At 41.8% G+C, this 20,741-nt stretch overlaps 1 non-coding gene across 1 annotated transcript; it reads right to left on the minus strand.

The window, feature by feature from the left end:
• Positions 1–17,306: 17,306 nt before the first annotated feature.
• Positions 17,307–17,381, minus strand: Trnat-ugu (transfer RNA threonine (anticodon UGU)). The gene has a single exon. It is a non-coding gene; the product is annotated as a tRNA-Thr (tRNA).
• Positions 17,382–20,741: the final 3,360 nt, after the last annotated feature.

Raw genomic sequence — 20,741 nt, forward strand, 5'->3', positions numbered from 1 at the left:
TTAACATTTTGCCTTATGATATCTCAACATCGTGACTACTTTACTTTTTTTTGCTGCTACATTGTGATACACTGTGTACATTTTTGCTTCTGAACACTGTCGATGTTTTTGACATATTACGTTTTCTGTCATGCTATGCTGTATGCTCAATTATGTTACTATAAACCAGTTTTTATCTAATGGGTATATGAATTAAATGCAAGACATTAATCTTTGTTCATCATTTTCAGAAAGAAATAACGTGCAAACGAAATAAATTAAACAGAAATGGGAATTTCACCTTCGGAATGAACGAAAGAGGATGCAATACCTCATGATGAAGAGTAAATGGATCAGAATTAACAAGCATTAACAAGAATATACTATACACATCGTAGAATAGCAGTCTTAACTAATTTTTTCTTTCAGAATACGAGGCGATTGATGCAGGCTGTCAGACAGGACTACACATTTTAGTTTTAGTGATGAAATATGATAGAAATAAGGAATAGTTGTATAATGAATAATGAAGTGACTCTTTTGCAGATGATAATGAATGGTGATGAATAATGATGAAGAATATACTAATATGGATAATGAAGTTTTTTCTTTGCAGATGAAAATAATGATGAAGTTTATCTATTTGCCGTTAGTTAAGATATGCTATGTAGTTATTTAAGTATTTGTTGCAGTTCATTTTGACAGTATGTGTTATATCGTATGGTATGATGACTGAAGGTTTTGGAAAGGACAGCTAGAGAACATATATATTTTTGTACACATTTCACTACCTGTTAATTCGAAGTTCATTACTTTTCAGCATAATATGCGTTTCTTCTTTCAGCTCAATAATCCATTTTGTATTTTTTCCAGGAGAAGCTTTTCATGATACTTACTAAACCTGTTACTTATTAAACCTGTACTAGTACTTGCATTTTCTTTTACCCAGTTGTGTCTATCATTTATAAATGTGATCACATATACTGCCTTTGTTTCATAACCTTGCTACAGCTGACTCATGACGAATGACGTTATACATCTTCATTTGCAGCAATAACTCAAAAGCAAACAAAGTAATTACCAGTCCCAAATAATGCTACTAGTTTAAGAGAGTTCTAAATAATACTGATCAGCTCTGAATAGTATGTCACTTGAATAATGACTTCAGAATAATACAAAAAAAAATGGTTTGTAACTGGCCAATGAATGCCACTGTTTATTGTAATAAGATGACATATGATGCCAATGGTTACTATAATTAGACTAATTATGTATAAATGCTATGCCAATAATTAACTCATTTTGCATAATGACTTCTGAAGAATACAAAAAAAATGCTTTGTAACTGGCCAATGAATGCACTGATTATTGTAATAAGATGGCCAATGAGTGCCAATGACTACTATAATTAGCTGAATTATGTTAATACTATGCCATTCATTAGCTCCTGTTTTCAATGATGACTTCTGATGTTTTGTAACTGGCCAATGATTACTATAACTAAGTGAATTATGCTAATACTATGCCATTCATTAGCTCCTGTCTTCAATGATGACTTCTGATGTTTTGTAACTGACCAATGAGTGCCAATGTTCTCTGTAAACAAACGATTTATGAACATTGTTCTGTAATACTACATACATGGTACAGAAATGTTCTGTAACTGGGCGATGAGTGCCACCAATTACCCAAATCAGTTGCTAGACTAGTGTAATTCTCAATGAACACTACTATGTGACATAATGTCCTTCACCTTCTGCCCTAATTACCAGAAATTACTGCAATATCCATTTTTCCTGTTTATCCTCATGATCATGGAGCACTATATTTGGTTTTTGCACTAATTCTACGTTGGTCTACTTTACAAGAACATGGTGTTGACACGACATGCTGTCCACCACCTTGAGCGATGGAGATGTTATTATGGTCCCACTGTTTGGTGTATCTAGTGTACCACCAAAATGATAGCATGGAATATTATTACGACATTTCAGTGTCTTGGCTACACTGATTAATACTTCAAGGAAAAGAGCTTCAGATTGTCTCACTTGGCGTTGTGCTTCTGTAGAAAGATATGGACTTTCAGTGCAGCTGCGTGCAACCTAAAGTGCTACAACCATGACGCAATCCTTCCCATTCCTTTCCTAATTCTTGTAAAATGATAAAGACATATACTGTGCGTGTGCACTTCCTTTCATTTGTTAATAAGATCAGTTGTCCTGAAAATACTATAGACTTCTATAGTGCATGTGGACTTTATTTCACTCCTTAATATGTTTATGTGTTGTAAAAATATTAGAGAGTTTTTCAGTGCGTGTGCACTTTATGCCATTTGTACTCATTACGTATACATTTTTTGTGATTCCCAGATATGTTCTGTACTACAGTGCGTATGCACTTTCGTCATTTTGTTAACATGATTTGTATTCATTGCATATACATTTTGTGATTTGCTGATATATTCTGAACTACAGTGCGTGTGCACTTATGTCATTTGTTAATATCATTTGTACTCATTACGTATACATTTTGTGATTCCCAGATATGTTCTGAACTTCAGTGCGTGTGCACTTTTGTCATTTCTCAATATGATTTGTACTCGTTGCCTATACATTTGTGATTTCCTGAAATGTTCTCTACTACAGTGCGTGTGCACTTTTGCCATTTGTTAATATGTTTTGTACTCATTGTGTATACATTTTGCCATTGCTTGATATGTCTGTACTCAGTGTGTGTGCACTATATTTTATTTCATGTTCGGCACCTATATATATCTGTAAATATTCTGTGATTGTAAAGTTAATTAATTATGAAAAATTTGTTGCTCATGGCAAGTCCAATTGACTCACCATTGCTGCCAAATTTTTGCCCCCCCAGTGGAGGGTTATGTAAGGTGTATGCTTCGCCGGCGATGGGCGAGGCATGACAGAATCTCTGACCAGAGAGTAGTTTATTGTTAGTTGTTGCTTGACGCGTGTCTGCGCTTGTCTGCGCGAGTCGACAGTAGAAGTGAGTCTGCGCTAGTCTGCGCGAGTCTGCAGTAGTAGCGAGCGGACGGTAGTAGGGAGTCGGCATGCGTCGGCTGTGTGCTCTGGTTGCGACTCTGGTCAGGACTCTGGAGGATGAGTATTGTTGTAGAAGGTAAAGAAGCAGCCTTGCGCATATTTAATAATGTATGTTAATTGTAATTTAATTTGTTCAGAAAAAATGCCTCAATAATAATTTTTTTATAAAGTACTCTTTTAAAGAAAAGTATTCATTTCAATTTAAAGAATTTTTCCACTCTTTTGAAGAAAAAGTATTCATTTCAATTTAAAGAATTTTTCCAATGCATTCCTTCCAAGAATCAAAAAAAATTATACGCCAGCATTGCACGAAGCTGTGTCGATAGATAAGAGCAGATATAGTTGCAGTTTTTATTGAGGTAAGAATTTTGCTTTTGTTATTCAGAATACAGGGCCGAAGGTCAGCGCTGCTGTCCTTATAAAATTTACCAGATATTATTATTTCTGTTAGGAGGTTACATTTCGTTCATGGTTCATTATTTAATTAATATTGTTGTTGGTTTATGGTCAATTTTCATTCCTTAATTTTTGTGGGGAGTTTAAGCTTGGGCCTATTTCACATTTTTTATTAAACATTCTGTTGGGAGATTACACTTGGCTCCATTTCACAAATTCTCATTTATTAAAATTTTTGTGGGGAGGTTACAACGGAACATGTCACCCTTTGAATCATGGCAGTTGCTGATATCAGATGAAATGATTGCACATATTTGCGCTCACTCTAATCAGAAAATAACAGAATATTCAGAAAAGTATAAAACTAATGCTATTTACACTATCTATGTGAGTATTATGGAAATGAAAGCATTCGTTGGATTGTTGCTATTTTTAGGTGTATTGAAATCTGGCGATGAAGATGGGCAACTGATGGGTCAGGCCGAGATATATTCAGAATAACGATGTGAGTAAAGCGATTTATGTTCCTGTTATCTGCTTTGAGATTTGATGATGTGAATTCTTGGGAAGAAAGAACTAATGATCCCACTGCTCTCATCTCAGAAACATTTGGAAATTTCATTCAGAACAGTGAAAAAAACTATAGCTGCTCAGAATATTTGACAGTTGATGAAATGCTTTGTCCTTTTAGAGGGAAATGTCTTTTCAGGATTTATATGAAATAAAAGCCTGCTAAATATGGTATCAAGATCATGTGCCTTTGCGACGCTAAAACACACTATTTATACAATGCTTTTGTCTAGGGGCAAAGCAATCGCTTATAAAACAAGCCAACTTTCAGTTCGTACACAGAATGTACTGCAGCTTGCAGAACCTTTATTTGGAACAAACGGAAATATAACTGCCGATAACTGGTTCTCTTCTGTGGAGCTGGTTGACAAACTGATTGAAAATGGTGTGACTTACGTTGGAACGATGCGCAAAAATAAAATAAAAAGACCATCAGAATTTTTAGCCAATAAACAGGGGTAGTAGGATCTACGTTATTTGGTTTCGTGAAGGATAAAACATTGGCATCTTATGTCCCAAAAAAGAATCGAAGTGTAGCGGTGATCTCACCAATGCACTATGACAATACAGTCATTGAAAACAGTGGAAAACCTGAGATAATTGAATTTTACAGCAGAACAAAAGGTGGTGTTGATACATTAGATCAGAGATGCGCGAATTATTCAGACTCTAGAAGAACTCAACGTTGGCTATGTGTAATTTATTCAGCAATATCGAATGTTGCGAGTGCAAATTTATTCGTATTATGGAAGGCATCAAATGGTGGAAAACGTATGAAACGTAATCATTACATAAAAGAAAGTGGACTACATTTGATAAGGCCATTTACCGCAGAAAGAAAGATGGAGTAGTCTTCATTTTCAGTAGATTTGAAGAGTAGGATAGATAATTTTATAGGGGCAGCTGTTGACCCACAAAATGACCTACGACTAGAAAATTCATCTTGTAATTAAAGTGGCTCACGAAAAAGAGGAAGATGTTATTTATGTGGTCCTAAAACCGACAGCAAACAACCACAAAAATGTGACAGATGTTTTAAATTCATCTGTAAATGACATGCAGAAAAAAAGTGTTGTGTACCAAGTGCCATTCTTAGTTCACTTGCTGATATGCACTCCTGGAAATGGAAAAAAGAACACATTGACACCGGTGTGTCAGACCCACCATACTTGCTCCGGACACTGCGAGAGGGCTGTACAAGCAATGATCACACGCACGGCACAGCGGACACACCAGGAACCGCGGTGTTGGCCGTCGAATGGCGCTAGCTGCGCAGCATTTGTGCACCGCCGCCGTCAGTGTCAGCCAGTTTGCCGTGGCATACGGAGCTCCATCGCAGTCTTTAACACTGGTAGCATGCCGCGACAGCGTGGACGTGAACCGTATGTGCAGTTGACGGACTTTGAGCGAGGGCGTATAGTGGGCATGCGGGAGGCCGGGTGGACGTACCGCCGAATTGCTCAACACGTGGGGCGTGAGGTCTCCACAGTACATCGATGTTGTCGCCAGTGGTCGGCGGAAGGTGCACGTGCCCGTCGACCTGGGACCGGACCGCAGCGACGCACGGATGCACGCCAAGACCGTAGGATCCTACGCAGTGCCGTAGGGGACCGCACCGCCACTTCCCAGCAAATTAGGGACACTGTTGCTCCTGGGGTATCGGCGAGGACCATTCGCAACCGTCTCCATGAAGCTGGGCTACGGTCCCGCACACCGTTAGGCCGTCTTCCGCTCACGCCCCAACATCGTGCAGCCCGCCTCCAGTGGTGTCGCGACAAGCGTGAATGGAGGGACGAATGGAGACGTGTCGTCTTCAGCGATGAGAGTCGCTTCTGCCTTGGTGCCAATGATGGTCGTATGCGTGTTTGGCGCCGTGCAGGTGAGCGCCACAATCAGGACTGCATACGACCGAGGCACACAGGGCCAACACCCGGCATCATGGTGTGGGGAGCGATCTCCTACACTGGCCGTACACCACTGGTGATCGTCGAGGGGACACTGAATAGTGCACGGTACATCGAAACCGTCATCGAACCCATCGTTCTACCATTCCTAGACCGGCAAGGGAACTTGCTGTTCCAACAGGACAATGCACGTCCGCATGTATCCCGTGCCACCCAACGTGCTCTAGAAGGTGTAAGTCAACTACCCTGGCCAGCAAGATCTCCGGATCTGTCCCCCATTGAGCATGTTTGGGACTGGATGAAGCGTCGTCTCACGCGGTCTGCACGTCCAGCACGAACGCTGGTCCAACTGAGGCGCCAGGTGGAAATGGCATGGCAAGCCGTTCCACAGGACTACATCCAGCATCTCTACGATCGTCTCCATGGGAGAATAGCAGCCTGCATTGCTGCGAAAGGTGGATATACACTGTACTAGTGCCGACATTGTGCATGCTCTGTTGCCTGTGTCTATGTGCCTGTGGTTCTGTCAGTGTGATCATGTGATGTATCTGACCCCAGGAATGTGTCAATAAAGTTTCCCCTTCCTGGGACAATGAATTCACGGTGTTCTTATTTCAATTTCCAGGAGTGTAGATAACATTTGGACACTTTCATGTTTCGTTTTCATTATTTTTGTTTCTGACTGATGACATAAATAATCTCTATTTATGTTAAGAGGAAGGTATGAGAAACTCCATAGTATATTTAGATTTTTTAATGTAAGCCTTTTTTGTAATCATGTAGCATTCGAAAGTAAGGTGCTACAATTTGTTGTAAAATATGAGACATAGAACTTAAAGTTAAAAAATAACACTATGCAGAACTTTTGCTCAATAAAAGTTGTTTTATATTTGAAACAAACCTTATTTTAATACAATCATTACGCATTTACATGTGGATTATATCTCTGATGGGGATTATGCTGAATTTTTATTCAAGGGTCCATTTGGACCCGCGACCCAGTTATGTTCGTCAAAATATCGATTCCAGTTAAGGGTTAATAAAGAAGAGTGGAAATCGGAACCAATGAGAAGGCAACACGCCTTCAGCATCACGTCATGCTAGGGACTGACGGGAATGAAAGGGAAAGGCTGAACAAAATTAGGGAGTATGGCACTTCTCGAGCGAGTGTGACAGAAATGGAGGATTGGAGTCAGAGAGTCAGAGGATCCAAAAGAAACTAGTATTGAGGAACTCTGTCATAGAGTAGGTACAGTACCAGTTAACAGTGATATTCAGTATAGATGGAACGATGCAAATCACTCTCTCTGTATAAGGGCTTGGCCTCTTTGTGGGTACGAAGTCCACCCAGTAAGAGTAGCAGATGACAAGCCATTGTATGAAATAGACTAGGAATTATAAAGCATTTTGCAAGGAGGAATAGTTAGTGTAAGACTCCCTCTCACATACGACAACCGGTTAATTCACTTCTAGTCAGCCCCTGTTCGTCAGTCCCCGACAACATTCACGTATGGGACGCGACAAATGGTGTTTTAAAACGTCTACTTCTCTGCCTCCCTAATGGTTGAGGTCGTTCTTCCTCCTGTGATGCGGGGAGGGGCCGCTGAGAACCAATCAGTGACGGCGCACTAGACTTAGGGAACAGAAAGCGAATTTTTAACAGAACTGGTAGCACATGGGATGCATTCGTTAGTTCTGTTAGAGCAACGGCAATAAAGAATCAGCAAAAGGAAAGAAAAGTGGGTCAGCTATGCTACATAGGAAAGCAGGAAAATATGGCTCTGAGCACTATGGGACTCAACTGCTGTGGTCATCAGTCCCCTAGAACTTAGAACTACTTAAACCTAACTAACCTAAGGACATCACACACATCCATGCCCGAGGCAGGATTCGAACCTGCGACCGCAGCAGTCGCACGGTTCCGGACTGCGCGCCTAGAACCGCGAGACCACCGCGGCCGGCAGGAAAATAGCATCTCTGGCTGAAGGAAGAAGTTTAAAGCTAACGTTACGTTACCATTACAGAGACAAGCGTGGGAAAAGGCATCCATGGTGGACCTCCGCTGCATGTGAGTCATTAGACCAACAAAACTAAAGAATTAACCAGTAATTTTTCCTAGTATGAGCCATGTCTAACAGAGCTCTCAAAGTGTAGAAAATGAGATTAACGCTAAAACATTCTACAAACCAATTAAAAAATATGTAAGAATGGAGTACAACGTCCTTCCCACATATTAATGAGTTATGACTGGAAAATTTTGTCAGTGTACTTTGGGAATTGTTCATTATGAAAAACATGTTTTGGTAAAGAAAACGGTAATAGGGGAAATTTTGTTTGGAAATCTAAGTTAAAGTTGGCAACGATAACTTGAGACCAACGAGATTTATGTTTAGTAGCTGTGTCCACAATAAAACTGCGTCTGGAACAATGATGACATCTATTGTGTCATCTTTACACATTATTTTTCCCACAGTTTAGCTTCTGGTTTGTGCTCCATAATGACGTCAAAAATAGAATAACATTATAGCTTTGGTGTGAAAGAGAGGCCAGTGGGCAAACAAGAGTATACATAAGAAAAATACTGATTTGTAAGAATTGAGAGTCGCAATTCGCGAGGCGACACGTATTTATAAATTTTGTCTTCAAATCTCGACCTCCAAAAGTTTTACAGTGCCTTTCCGAATGATCTTGAATCAATGGCTGAAGTGTTAACTAGTATGTTTTAAAATATTATCAAAGTTCGTCTTGTTAGAGCTGCATGATTACACTGATTAGCTATGCATCATCACAAACATTCATTGTCATTTTTTAATAATTTACGACGCAAGTAAATTTCAGTCAAAGTATATATTTAATTAACTCACAAAATTTGCAAACTTTTATGAGGAAGTCCTGGAATGCTCATTATTGTTGGAATTAGCAATACACCTGTAGTATTACTGTTATTGTTACGAAATTTACGCTGTTTTGTCATTGTATTTGAATGTGAGTGGAAAAATTGGAAATTTGTGGAAATTTCCTATGGGGTCAAACTGCTGAGGTCATCGGTCCTTAGGATTACACACTAATTAATCTAACTTAAACTAACTTATTCTAAGGACAACACACACACCCATGACCGAGGGAGGACTCGAACCTTCGACGGGGGAAGCAGCGCGAACCGTAGCAAGGCCCCGCAGACCGCATGGCTACCCTGCGCAGCGAGTGGGAGTGAATTTTAATTCTATTTTTTAATGTTTTCTCTAGTTGTGGCTATATTTTTGTCACTAGAAATCATTATTTGCGCAAGATTTGTGATATGTCAGATGCTCATAGTCTGTGTATTAGATTTAGTTGTTCAGAAGTAGGATTTTAAGAAGTTCAAAAAATGACTCTGAGCACTATGGGACTCAACATCTGAGGTCAACAGTCCCCTAGAACTTAGAACTACTTAAACCTAACTAACCTAAGGACATCACACACATCCACGCCCGAGGCAGGATTCGAACCTGCGACCGTAGAGGTCGCTCGGTTCCAGACTTTTCAGAAGTACCAAGGCATATATAATTGTAGGTGTCGAGAATAACTTGTCTGTTACCGAACAGTAGTGGTAATTTACAATGGATAATCCGATAGCCTCCTGGCTGTGTATTCTGTTGACGAACTAGAACTAGCCAAGATAGTCATAGGAGTGTTAAACATAAAACATGGCAAAAGAACACAGATAGTTTTGATCCTTCACGGAAAAGCCATTAATACTCTGAGCTAATAATATCACATTCTATGATAAACTAATAAAATTACGTTTTTTACCTAAGAATTTCGATGGGTGATATTTAAAACGAAGCCAAAAAAATTAAAGCTATACAAACGAGCAGCACTTCTAGAATACCAAATAAATCCACAAGACTTTTTTTCACAATACCATAAACATAAATGTCTACAAATTGCTAACGGAGTTAATCTTCACAGACTGAAAAAAATTACGGAATAGGTATTTATATAATTATAATAAGTGTGATTCCATTTTCCATGCAAGAAAGGACACAAATGCTCTGACCAGTTAGGCAAAATAAATTAATAAATAAGGGCTTCGAAAAATTCTAACTATCGGTTCAAGAAAGTCAGTACAGAGTTAATAATAATTACCTACTCACTAACCTAAACTGAGAAAAAAAACGCACTTTATGATATACTAAAAACAGTTACACTCATACTGCCCTAAGAATTTTTGTGATGCTCTCCTTATCGCAAAATGAAACATTATTTACCGATCACATACTGTAGTTATGTAGCTTTATTCTCATGTATCAATTACTATAATTCTGTTAGAATGTATATCGCTTCTTAACTTGCTTAGATTCTGTTATTTGCAAGAGGAGTAAGCAGTCATATGTTTCCACTGTAGTGCATACAAAATATTCTGTATTATCGTGATCGATAAGATACATTATTTATCCTATGTCACTGATGATGCCCGAATACCGATCTGGCAAATAGATAGATCTGAAGGGCAGCTCATGGTGTACAACAAGATATCCTTTATCAAGAGACTTTTACACTTACGTTCATTTCCTCTTACGACGTTCCAGCAGCAAGAGCCGAAACGTCTGGCAGAAAATCATGATCATAGACTAAGTTACATAAACCACATGTCCAACGAGGCAAGTAAACAACGACTATGAATATCTACCTTCTACATGTATTTTCCTGATATGATTTTATGGGTTCCTAATAGGGGATATGGGAAGATGATCTGGTAATTAGCTGACATTATTGTAGATCCTGTTTATCATATCCATTGTGCGCTTCCGTAGCTCAGTGGTCGCTGGCACGGTAGCTTAACGTGTTCGGTGAGAGGATTGTCATCCTCTGCAGTAAAAAGACTGAGTCAAGTTGTTATCAATGGAGTTTGAAAGACATCGCGCAGCATCTGAACAGAACTACTGTTGATAAGTGACGAAGAAACAGATGTAAAGAAATAAAACCAAAAAAGTGGTCAGCATGTCTGACTGCAATGCAGAGGAGGTGGATCCATGTCCGGTACTATCGGGTGTTTTTCCTAGGTGGGAGAAATAGAATCGGGTGCACTTACTCCCGTGATGCCTATTGAGAAGTTGCTTGTGTCAGAAGCAGTGGCTCCAAGTTCAAGAAAGCCGGCAGTGGTCTGGACAGCGCTGAGCTGACCCCACACCCTTCCATACCGCATCGAATGACCTCATGACGTCATTGGCAGGGATCAACAAGTCTGTCGGTCGGTGCAGATTGAGCTATCAGAGCCAGAAGGCGGCGCTTTGCTTGCTTTTGGTATCATATCCACTCGATGGTCCTACATTTAACCACTATTAATTGGTTACGTCGTTACAGCTGCAGGCGATGATTATTCCGACACAAACGGCTTAATAGTTTCCCATTTGTTAATTGGCCCCCGCACTCACAGTCATTATACAAGCCCCTGCTCGACTACTAGTTTCTTAGTATGCAACTCGCCACTGCCTTTGTTCTCAGTAGCACGCCTGATTGCTAATTCACCGGGACCTTTGTTGCCATTCACGTCTACGGTTGCTGTGCAGTTCCAACCTGAATACGACAGCAAACACCGTGCTAGTTCCTACCTACCATTAAGTGCTCTTCACTCAGACTGAAGCTATTAACGAACGTCTCACACCACCCTAACAACGCACAAATCAGTGAGAGCTTTTACATTATTCAAAACAGTGTCACTCACTTAAAATCATAAGACACACGGGGTTGTTAGAGTATTCATATTCCACATCTTTTCCAACAAGGAGAATTGCCAAACAGCCGTGCGATTTGAGAAGTTATTTCATTTTCACCACCAGTTTCGGCTATTCAGTATGCCATCTTGAAGCCCAATACGCACATTATCTATTCAAACATATCGATATTGGCTTTCTGGAGCCATCAGTATCTGGATGTCGTGAGTCCGTATTTCAAGTGCTTCCTTCGAAGGTGACAACAACTCCAAGTTGTCACGTCTTCGAAGAAAGCTTGGAATATGAATTCACAACATACAGATACTGATGACTCCGGTATGACAATATCGATGTGTTTGAATAGAACAACTCCAAGTTGTCAAGTCTTCGAAGAAAGCACTTCAAATACGAATTCACGACATCCAGATACTGATGCCCCCAGTATGACAATATCGATACGTTTGAATATCTATACACGAGGTGCATATGGGGCCTGAAGATGGCGTATTGAATTGCCGAAACTGGTTGTGAAAATGAAATAAAGAACTTCTCAGATCACACGGCCGTTTGGCGATTTTCTTGTTAAATATTTGACCAGCCGCTGTCCCGCGTCCACAGTGGATGAACAGAGATATTCCACGTAAGTTACATAAGTTGTACCACCATTTCCTCTGAAATTCAATAGAAATATTCCACACATATTTGACTTTATATTTCAAAAGACTCTTCAGTGGCTGTGAGTTAATTTTTCTTTCACAAATATTTTAGAGTTACTTGACTTTGCTTCGTGGAAGCATAGGCTGAAAATCGCAGCTCAGTTTGGTTTTCAACTGATTTGGATTTACTCCAAATGTTCTACTTAAAATTGTTGTTAATCGTGGTCACCAATTTCTGACAGACAACAAGAAATTGGATCGACTAGCTTTGGCAACGTTGCATTATTATGTTTTGTAATGTTCATAAGAACCAGAAACGACGACGAGTTTCACATAGGAACGGGTGACGAAAACAGAATGGAAGTTTTCTAAATAACCACAGGCGAAGGCGTAGCGTTTTCAAACTCAACTTTCTCTACGAAAAGGCAGGACAACGCAGTGACCGAGGCGTTATAGCGTATTCGTCAACAGAAGGGTTGAAGTCACTCTTCTTGCCGTCCATTTTCAGGCTCCCTATAGTTTCCCTGTACCTCTTTAGGTGATTGCCAGAAAGGTTCCTCTGAAAAGACAATTTCATATCCTCTGCTGGTCCAATCGTAACATGTAGCCTGTTTCTATAGACGTCGCCGTCGACAGGACGTAAAATCATAATAATGTTACCGTCCTCCCTTCTTCCAACAAAACGCAATCTGACGCATAATTTGTGTTTTGTCTTTGGGGAGGGAGCCTATACAATGCTTGTGCTTTCATAAGATTAACAAACGACGGCGATTTGTATATTACACATTGGCTTTCGGAAGTTGCTAACATATTAGCTACCATGCGTTGAAATCAACCCATTGTTGTTTTTGCGCTTTCACATAGCTGTGAGGAAACTTTTCAGAAAGATCATACTTAGAAGATCTTTCTATCTGTTCTGGAGACTTGGCCGCTTACTAATTCACATTTTTTGCCAGAGGATGAGTCGATATTTCACAGACATCGATCTGAAAATTCGGGCGGAATACTAGCAACGTATGGAGACTTAATATGAATGACATTAATAAAAAGTGAATTTTTTATGATGGTGATGGCGTGGAGTGACGATAATCGAGGCGACTGGTTCATGGAACCAAGTAAATGTCCGACAGTAATTACATTAATCTATTTCTTTCGAGCGAAAGATACATCAGTCGTAGTTTTTCCAGGCAGTGGTCAGCGGCCCAGAGGCGCAGGCTGGTCTCGTGCGGGGAAACATGCTCACAAGGGAACCTCCCCATCGCACCCCACTCAGATTTAAGTTGGCACAGTGGATAGGCCTTGAAAAACTGAACACAGATCAATCGAGAAAACAGGAAGAAGTTGTGTGGAACTATGAAAAAAATATGCAAAATATACAAACTGAATAGTCCATGGGCAAAATGGGAAACATTGAGGAACTTACGAGCGCAGGAGCGTGGTCCCGTGGTTAGAGTGAGCAGCTGCGGAATGAGGGGTCCTTGGTTCAAGTCTTCCTTCGAGTGAAAATTTTAATTTTTTTATTTTCGCGAAGTTATGATCTGTCCGTTCGTTCATTGACGTCTCTGTTCACTGTAATAAGTTTAGTGTCTGTGTTTTGCGACCGCACCGCAAAACCGTGCGATTAGTAGACGAAAGGACATTCCTCTCCAATGGGAACCGAAAACATTTGATCGCAAGGTCATAGGTCAACCGATTCCTCCACAGGAAAACACGTCTCATATATTCTATACGACACTGGTGACGGCATGTGCGTGACATGACAGGAATATGTTGTCGACCCACCTAGCTTGCACACTTGGCGAATGGGTAAAAAGATTCTGCTACCTTGCCTGATTTAGGTTTTCTTGTGTATGTGATAATCACTCCCAAAAAGTGATGAAAACATAAGAGTTTGTCAGATAATAAAAATTAAACTTTTCTCTCGAGGGAAGACTTGAACCAAGGACTTCTCGCTCCGCAGCTGCTCACGCTAACCACGGGACCACGGCGCTCCTGAGCTCATACTATCGTTGAAGTGGCCTATCTTACGCGTGGACTACTCAGTATGTATATTTTGCTTATTTTTTTCATAGTTCCACACAACTTCTTCCTGTTTTCTCGATTGATCTGTGTTCAGTTTTTCAAGGCCTATCCACTGTGCCAACTTATAACCAAATCTGAGGGGGGTGCGATGGGGAGGTTCCCTTGTCATCTCTGAAAACGGCTCAAATGACGTACGACCAGTGCACGGTGTCGCCCTGTCGGGCGAGCGGCAGCTGAGGTGAGGTTACGTGGTCAGCACTCTGGCAGTGTAACGCGGCAACAGCTCCACAGGTAGGCAAGCAGGACGTCGCTATGACACACTCCACACAAGGTGATCTCGCTTTGCAGCTGGGCGACTCAGTCCGGAAAGCACTCGAGAACGAAGAGTTGGACAGAGAATCCCAGAAGAAGTGGTAACGACAGTGACCTGCAGGGAAGTGCCCACAGTTACTGAGTGTGCCCACACAGGTAGGCAGCAGCTTTACAGTTAGTCAGGCTCTAGATATTGAGCCTCTAGGTGGGCACACTGAAGTTGGCAGGAGTCGACTTGCTGATGGTCTCCAGGCTAGATTCACCGTTTGGTTTCTGGTAGCATCAGGCCTAAGCGGAGCCGGTAGTTTCGGGGCTAGCGAAAAAGGCGCCTAATAGTAAGAGCTAGGTGACCCATTTCAATTCGTCTATGAGTGAAGAGCACCTCCCATAATTGGTGGCAGGCAGCCACAGATACTGCTTGACAAAAATGGGTAGTATTTATGGTAGCTCGGTCCACCACAATTTTCTCGCCCCAACAGTCCTCGTCAGATAGAATGAGGAAGTAGCAGAGGGTCGGACCTGGAGAGTGACGAAATCCAGTTTGCTGGTGCTGCAGCCTGCTTGTGGACTTGCACGATATTAGTTTTCCTACCACCCTGGCGGCGATTTTTGCTGGGCTGTTAGACTCCGCTTGTGGCGTCTTGCGATAGCACTCCTGCTAACATCTGCCTTCTTTCCTTTGTTAATGCTTCTTGCACCCTCGCGTGGTGACATTTTTTTTTTTTTGTCGATCCCGCCCCGGGTCTTCGACTACTGAGTGACAGAAGCTGTGTCTCAGAACGCCTTCTCTCTTTGGGACATCCAGTCCACCTGATCGCAAACTGGCAATGATTCTGGAAATGACTCGGTACACTATTTACAGTCTTACATGTATACATTCCAGTCAAGTTTCCCTCCAACCAACTCAGCTTGAACCACAACGTTCACTAGCTGCGTATTTAATTAATCACTAGTTATTAATGGTGACCAATTTGGTCGAAATTTTGTGTAAATGGAGCTTTGGTCGGCGGGAGATTCTTAGGCTTAAATAGACTTCGGCTGTACAGACAAGCGTCAAGACCACAATTTTGTATGAAGTAGAAGCCTCTATCACAATGACTCTGTGGCGTTGCTAACTGTGATACCGCTGCTTGTGGTGAAACATCTGCTCTGCAGTTAAGTGCCCTGAGTTGGTATTACTTCATCCAGAGAGTCGAGAAGATCAGATTCTAAGCTTCCGTTGAGGTAAGTTAGGTTTTCGGCTGGGAGATTAAAAGTTGGTCGCGAGAAGTCACAAGTCGCGCCATTCGTTAACATATCGCTGCCTTGCAGCTCCAACAGTTCCACACACTTAGGTCGACGCTGGTCATAACAGTTCGTGATAACTACAAGTGGTAGTACGTGGAATGTATCCAGTGCACCCCTGTTCTCTGAAAATATGGTTGCTGCTTTTGTCACTCCTAGAAATAACTGTACCTCACATGCTCCAGCAGCAGCCTGGATCACTTGGTGTGCGCATATAGTGACTTGCTCCCACTAACAGCCTGGAGTTCGGCCTTTAGCATTAATACATGGTTTTATCCTTCCTGGTGACATGAGTAACATCTCCTTCATTCAGATTTGTAAATACTTTCCCTGAGTCTCCAATCTCACTGGAAAAAATTTGAAATTTGTGGTACGTTCTATGGGACCAAACTGCTGAGGTCAGCCGGCCGCGGTGGTCTCGCGGTTCTAGGCGCGCAGTCCGGAACCGTGCGACTGCTACGGTCGCAGGTTCGAATCCTGCCTCGGGCATTGATGTGTGTGATGTCCTTAGGTTAGTTAGGTTTAAGTAGTTCTAAGTTCTAGGGGACTGATGACCAAAGCAGTTGAGTCCCATAGTGCTCAGAGCCATTTGAACCATTTGCTGAGGTCATCAGTACCTAGGCTTATACAGTACTTAATATACCTTAAACTAACTTACACTAAGGAAAACACACACACCCATGCCCAAGGGAGGACTCGAACCTCCGATGGGGGGAGCCGCGCGAACCGTGGCGAGGCGACGTAAACCGCACGGTTACCCACGAGGCAATCTCATGGGTACAGGCAAATTGTATAGCATTAGTAACGGGCGTTGGTGCTTACTACCGGAAGTCAGACCACAACATATAGTCGAGAGCGGTCGGTGTCGATCTGTACCATTGCAAGGTGCTGTCTTTGCCATTGCAAGGTGATAGAATAGTAACAAGGTTTTCTCATCCGGAGTAGCAATGAGTTCCAATGTAGCGAGTAGCTCTTTTTGTGCCTTACGTTGGTCAGCCAGGATTGGCTATGGTGGCAGCAATGTAGGGCTTAGATGCCCACGTACCGCATGGTATATGGCTTCCTGTAACCCTACTACGTCCACTCAGGTATCCCCTACACTGTCCAAGAGTCTCGCTACAACCACCCTTTGCGGCTGGTCCCGGCGGAGGTTCGAGTCCTCCCTCGGGCATGGGTATGGGTATTTGTCCTTAGGATAATTTAGGTTAAGTGGTGTGTAAGCTTAGGGAGTGTTGACCTTAGCAGTTAAGTCCCATAAGATTTCACACACATTTGAATATATATGACGGTAGTATCTGTTCCCGAAAGAACGCAAACCGTGGATGACCATGCAGCTTTGCTAGAAATGAAATGATAATTAAATAGACACCCTAGCTGCAAACAGGCGTTGATATACTTCACTGGGGACATGTTAAAAATGTGTGCCCCGACCGGGACTCGAACCCGGGATCTCCTGCTTACATGGCAGACGCTCTATCCATCTGAGCCACCGAGGGCACAGAGGACAGTGCGCCTGCAGGGATTAATCCCTTGCACGCTCCCCGTGAGATCCACATTGAGTATGATGGGCAAACATCTATTAGGCGCACTACGAATGTAGTGGTGTGGACATGTTGGGAATGTGGATCTCACGGGGAGCGTGCAAGGGATAAGTCCCTGCAGACGCACTGTCCTCTGTGCCCTCGGTAGCTCAGATGGGTAGAGCGTCTGCCATGTAAGCAGGAGATCGCGGGTTCGAGTCCCGGTCGGGGCACACATTTTCAACATGTCCCCAGTGAAGTATATCAACGCCTGTTTGTAGCTAGGATGTCTATTTAATTATCATTACACATTTTAATATTTGTGAACAACCACCCTGGTGTCCAGTAGGTCTAAATGGGTCTGTACAATGCTAAAAACCAGGCTAACCGTACTGCTGGCCATTTTTCTACAATCCGTTGACAATAGCCTTAATAGCCGGCCGCTGTTACCGAACTTTCTAGGCGCTTAAGCCCGGAACCGCGCTGCTGCTACGGTCGCAGGTTCGAATCCTGCCTTGGGCATTGATGTGTGTGATGTCCTTAGGTTAGTTAGGTTTAAGTAGTTCTAAGTCTAGGAACTGATGGCCTCGGATGTTAAGTCCCATAGTGCTGAGAGTCATTTGAACGATTTGAACCCTAATAGCATCCTGTTGTTGTTCAACACACCATGCTCTCGGTTCGTTAGCTGTGTGATGTGCTGTTCCGTTAGATCCTTATAACCTTCCACTACTCTCTTCACCTGTGCTAAACTGTCACTGCGTCCCCATACATCAGTGGTATTCACCGTCCTGAATGCAATTCTCAAAATCCTACCTCCTGCGTCTAACAACTTCTCTTCCATCAACGTAATGTATGTAGCTTCAAATCTAACATCCATAGCTTGAAGTAAATAATCTCGTAGGCGTTTGTAGGAGAGGCTCAATCCCTGGTTCCCTCCCTGTATGACCACCCCCGACCCCCCTTCCTCTCATTCTCAAGGTGCAGTTCCGAGAGCACTTCTTCCAGGCTCTGTATTTCCTTTCTCAATTTCCATACATTACATATTAGTTTTAGCATCCAGTGATGGTTGGTTGCAATGACGTGTTCTAGCCTGTAGAGAATTAGCCCTCCCCCTCACCCTAGTGGAAAGTTTTACAGTGCACTTTAGCTTGCTGTTATTTTTCAAAATATCGGGAATACGATATATCGGCATTTAAAAAGATGTCACTATTGTCTCTCGATATATCGATAAAGGTATCGATATACCGACGGAAAAAAATCGACTAAGCGGCCTATGAAAACATCGGCTGCACATTGCGAATATATTGCAGGTTTTAGACATGTATATTTCGGTAGTTATTTATTATTAGCTATTCTGTATATCAACACGCTAGCAGCCTGCCTAACCCCCTCAAAGCAAAACTGAAAGGAAAATGAAGCACGTTCACGCTTGGCGATAACCAGTTTGCTGACAGTGGTAATTGCATGTAAGTGGCACAATAAAAAGTGTGCGATGGGTCCGTCGTCCGGTTTCGTCACATATCGGATTTGTCCGGAACACTTCATGTCGATTTACCTTTTTTTTTTTTCATTTCTTTCAACGCCAGCGACCAGTCATTGTAGCGTCAAAATTGTGTGGTGAAGCTAAACGTTGCAGTTTATGTTGGTAGCACCGAGAACCGGTTACGTCAGCATTTCCCCTCACACGTCTCCGGCCACTGCAAAGACCAGTCTTGGCATCCAGATTTTTGTTCATTTTCAGCAACCTGTTTTGAAGAATGCTGCTTTAAAGGAATAATACACTAGTTGCATTAAAATTGTTTATTTACGCAACTGATGTGCATTTTTTTCAGATCTGGAGTCTTGTTATTCCATCCACACCGCCAGCCCCTAGTACAGTCGGACTTCTTCTTTTGTGCCATCTATACTTGCTTCACAAACTCAAAGAGAAAGATTGGATGCGATGAAAGCTCAAAAAGTTGTAAAACTCCTTCATATAGTAAAATTAAAATTATGTTTTACTACCATTTCAAAGAACAGCTTCAAATATTTATCCAAAATTATGAAAAAATATAATATAAAATAAAAATATCGACCTTCGATAGTGCCACTTTTATATCGATATATTGACATATTGGGAAAAAATTTGCCGATATATGTCGAAACTTTTAGGAAAGAACATTGATTTATCGGTATATTGATATTATGTATGCTTACCCACTTGTAGCTGCAGAGGCGCAGCACTGCCAAGACTATGATACACCCCATGTCATCGTTGTTTATGGTGTTACTTCAGGAAAGGAAGTTGCAGTCAGTCTTTCTCACTTCTTCCAGGTCCATCGTCTATGACCAACACCTTATACTACAACCCCAAACATATAAGAAACTCTACTCCCATAACCTGATGTCGCTGGCCACCATTACATCGCACATACACCAAAAATTATGCATCTAAATATACTACTTCTCCTCCCTCAGTCTCAATGCATATGGAAGAGTACATATAGTTTGTTTGGGTTAGTCTGGTCTCCTCTTTTTCTATCTACCCTCCCCCTCAACCGAGTGAGTGCTGCCATCACAGGAGGCAATGAATCAGCGCATCTCTGTAAGGATGAACGTGGCCAACATTTTTCCGTTCTATTCTTTGGAGTGTTCGGGCTTGTCAGTATGACCCATTGCCCTACGTGATAATGCGATAACTTACCACTGCATTTATCCAATCCTTCTTGATGGTCTAATGGCTTGGTATTAGCTTTTCATGTCAGTTTACACACTTCTTTCAACGTATTTGCAAAATTTTACACAGGTTCACCATTCTTTCCCCACTTTCAGTTTAATTACTTCAAATGAGGAAGGAATTTTCCTGCCATACTCTACCTGAAATGGTGACACACGTGCTCTCACGGGATTTGTTATGATGGCTATTCACGTAGTAGGTTAGCATCTTACCTGTCGTCCGATGCACTGGTTCTGTCTTTCTGTTAGCCTGTCGATGTAATGGGCTTGTTCTTGATTTTCGAAAATATGATAAGTGAAATAATTGATTCGTCAGTTCTGACACAAAGTTGGTGCCCTGATCCGTGAATATTGCCTCCGGAACACCAAACCTTAGCAGCCAGTTGTTTACCATCACATGTGCTACAGTGTCGACTTGTTGTTTCGGGACACCGATCATTGCCACTCTGCAAGAGAAATGATCCATAAACGTCAGAACGTAGCCGTTTCCCGCTAGTGTCTGGCTAAAAGGCCTCAGAATTTACATTCTGATCATTTCAAAAGCTTTAGTAGCCTCTGGTAACCCCTGAAGCGGCGCATGTCGATGATTTAAGTTTACAAAAAAATGATTCAAATGGCTCTG

The sequence above is a fragment of the Schistocerca nitens genome, chromosome 3, assembly GCF_023898315.1.
Source record: "Schistocerca nitens isolate TAMUIC-IGC-003100 chromosome 3, iqSchNite1.1, whole genome shotgun sequence".
Lineage (NCBI taxonomy): Eukaryota > Metazoa > Arthropoda > Insecta > Orthoptera > Acrididae > Schistocerca > Schistocerca nitens.